Source organism: Crocuta crocuta, unplaced genomic scaffold, assembly GCF_008692635.1.
Source record: "Crocuta crocuta isolate KB4526 unplaced genomic scaffold, BGI_CrCroc_1.0 scaffold95, whole genome shotgun sequence".
NCBI lineage: Eukaryota > Metazoa > Chordata > Mammalia > Carnivora > Hyaenidae > Crocuta > Crocuta crocuta.
Genome location: NW_027530971.1, coordinates 9,144,760 through 9,148,674, shown reverse-complemented (window position 1 = coordinate 9,148,674; position 3,915 = coordinate 9,144,760).

The window sequence follows — 3,915 nt, the reverse complement described above, 5'->3', positions numbered from 1 at the left end:
TCCAGGCTCTGAGCTGGCAGTCAGCACAGAGCCCGACGCGGGGCTCGAACCCACGAACCGCGAGATCATGACCTAAGCGAAAGTCGGACACTTAACCGACTAAGCCACCCAGGCGCCCCATGGTGTCTCCTGGTTTTCAATTGCATTTTCCTAATGACTAGTAAGGTTGAACGTCTGTGCATGTACTTATGGCCATTTCATTTTTTAAACATTGGACTGTTTGTTTTGTTATTGAGTTGTGAGGAAATAACATAACAAGTATAAATCCTTTATCTAGATGTATGTTTTCCAATTTTTCCTTGCTTACTCTCTGATGTACCTTATTTCTTAATAGTTTTCAAAGAATAACATTTTTTTAATAAAATTTGATTTATATTATCTCACTTTTGGTCCATGATTATATGTTCTAAAAAGTATTTGTCTAAACAAATGCCAAGAAGACTCTTCTCCTGTGTTTTCTGCTTGAAGTCTCATAGCTTGGGCTTTTATGTTTAGCTCTGTGATGCACTTCAGGTTAATTTTTGAATATGGTGTGAGTTAAGGGTAAACATTCTTTTTTTCTTTTTATTGTGGATCTTCAGTTTCTCCAGTACTGGTGAAAAGACAGTCATGGGTCGACTGGGTGGCTCAGTCCATTAAGCATCCTATTCTTGATTTTGCCTCAGGTCATGATCTCATAGTGGTGAGACTGAGCCCTACATCAGGGCTCTGTGCTGAGCATGGAGCCTGCTTAAGATTCTCTTTCCCTTCCTTCTCTCTGCCCCTGCCCTTTTATTCTCTCTCTCTCTTTCAAAATAAATAAATACACATTTAAAAAAAAAACTTTAAAAAATGAAAAGAGGAGCACCTGGGTGGCTCACCTGGTGAGCGTCAATGTCAGCTCAGATCATAATCTCATGGTTTGTGATTTTGAGCTGTGCTTTAGGCTCACTGCTATCAGCATAGAGCCCACTTTGGATCTTGAGTACCCCTCTTTCTCTAAAACCTTCCCCGCTCTCACTTTCTCTCTCAAAAATAAACAGTGTGCATGGGGCCCGATGTGGGGTTCAATCCCACAAACCATGAGATCATCACCTGAACCAAAATCAAGAGTCAGATGCCCAGCCAACTGGACCACCTTGGCACTCCAGCATTTTTTCATATTCTTATTGTCTGTTGCTCTATCTTTTATTTATTTTTGTTCATTTTTTGATATGTATATTTGTTATGATAGCTTTCAAGTAAAGAGAGGCTTATGAAATATATAGATAAAATTCCAAGTGGGATTATACTCTGCCATCTCTCTGACATGAGCGCAAAGGTAGAACCCTGTATAAATCTCTGGGCAGTCAAATACATAAATTGTTCCAGAGATGAAAAGTATTTCAAATAGGTCTTACAGACTGGGCATCCATTCATTTATCCAGTTGGTCATTTGTAAAATATTTGTGGAGCAGAATGTAAATAAATACAGTTTATATTTAGAATGATTTTGCTCAAACTCCAGCTCAGGGATATGTGAAATGATTTTGAGTAAATCAGTTATTTTCTCTGATCCCAACATCATTATCCTGGAAGGGAGAATTATCATATTTACTTTATAGGATTGCAGTAAAGATGAAATCAGGTTTTATTTGTAAGGTGTTAGTTCAAAGACAGAAATGTGAAATACTTTGAGCTTATCTATTATAAGGAAATTTGTATGCAAAATGGAAAATATGTTTTTTGTTTGTCTTGCTTTGATACCATATATATTTCGGGCTGGAGAGAACTCAAATCACTAGGATACTCAGTTGAGAGAGCCAGGTAGTGGAAGGTTAGACTGTGGCCATGATCCAGTTGCAGCCAACCTTACGTTTTTTAAAGGGAGAGATTTTTGTGCTATTATAATTAGAGGTAGAGACTGCTTGTAAATTGCAACCTGCTTTACCTATGAAAAGATGGTCAATAGTACGCCATCACTAGGATCTGATTAGAGTGTGTCAGGCATACGGAAGTTAGCCCTCAATTTGTGGAGCTGTGATAAAAAGTCTGAGAACTAGTGAATTGAGGTAGACTCAGCAAATGGACCTACTGTGTGTCACTATTATTCCTTCCTGTGCTTTGGAAGACATCTCTGTCAAATCCTAGTGTTCTTTGAGCCTAGGACATATCCTAAAGATCTTCGATGACTTCAGGATCAAATGGTTATGATACTTTAGAAGAAATATACTTCATTTTTTGTTTTAAATATAGATGGGGTTGGTAAGTAAATTTTCCACTTATTTATTAACTTCAGTTAATTGGTAGTGGCCGAATCTGGTGTAGAGGATGATTCTGGAATTTTGTTCCAGCTTTCACAAGAGAGAACCATTAATGATACCTGTTCTAGTGTTTTTTCAGAGATCCTGGAAAACCACTTTTGTCCCCAGCCTTCTCTCTCATAAAGACTAACATCAATATACTGTTGTTATTTAAATGTGCATAGCTCTAAGTCTATAAAATGACAATTCTATTCAACTCAGTAAGAGTAACCATAGGAATAAGCATGTTTCTGCGAGAGAAACAGAGTGGTATCACAACTGGTTTACAGAAAGAGGATGTATCACAGGATGCTCAAAGGGAGTAACAGATAAACTCAGCCTTAGAGAAGGAGAAGAGAGGGAAAGGCACAGTATTCTAGATGGAAGGGTTGTCTGAGCAAAGGCTGGAAGCCAAACATACTAGTGCATGAGAGATACCAGAGAAAGCCAGTTGTACTGGCCAATAAAGAGAAAAGCAAGGAGTGGTATGGATGAATCTAAACAAGTCAGCTAGGACCTGCGTTAAAGAGTCTTGAAATTCATGCTAAAGTATTTGTACCATTTCATAAAGATGGGATCCTGAAAGTAATTAGGGCCAGAAGTGACGTGATTAAATTGTGTTAGGAAAAAGGTAGCAGTAGAAGCAACACCCACTGAAACACCAATTAGGAGGAGTAATTGTGTTTGGAAGCAGCCATCTGGGCTTCTAGTCCTTGTTTTAGGACTAAGTCATTGCATGGCATTGAGAAGACAGGTTCTTTTTTCTGGATCTCAGTCACCTGAAGTGGAAAAGGATTGATTTGGACAAAGTGATTTCACTGGGCTCTTATAGATACAACTTTCCGTTTTTTTTTTAACCAATATTTTAGTAACTGGCTTATTTAATTATCTGCTCCTTAACTGCATCATTTTAATAATTGAATTAACTCTGGGTTTCCTACCATGTATAAAGAAAGTGCATGGTATAAATGAGGTTATAAATCATTTTGGAGAATGAGAAAATATTCAAGCAAAGATGACAAATCATCAGTTTGTTTTCTAAGTAAATAGCTCCTAGAAAATGAGGAAACTGCAGGTGTAATATGACAGAGAGTGAGGAAAGAACATGTCACCTTGTTCTCAATTTAGGGGTCTGACTCCTCAGAACAATAAGAAATTTTATAGGTCCCTAGTCCCATGATTTTTAGTTTCTATTCCTCACACCTTAGGTATCCTGTGGAGGTCCCCAGGGAGCTATCTGTGAGAAGGATGGGTCTTTCTTCTGCTCCAATTAGAGTGATTCCAGTTTTACTTATTCTTTAGTACTGGATATCTTTCCTTCTATCTTTTCTTCTTCTTGTCTTCCATGTGGAATATTCCCTTTTCTATTCCATGTTATTCTGATAAAACTGGCAAACACTCAGCCTTGACTCTTTAACAATGGAGGTATGCCACCTCAGTGGACTTTCTCAGACTATAATAGATAGGGAGCAGGATGGATGGGGCAAACTGTTCTCCCTTCCTTTTTCTTGTGGATCCATCTTGCAGTCACACTTTGAGGGTCTGTCTGAGACTGAGGTTAAGTAGATATGGGTCCATGGGAGGTGCAGAGATGGAGCTCTAGAGGACAGATTCTGATCCCTGAGCTAGCCATGGCTGACATGTTTTTTTCTTT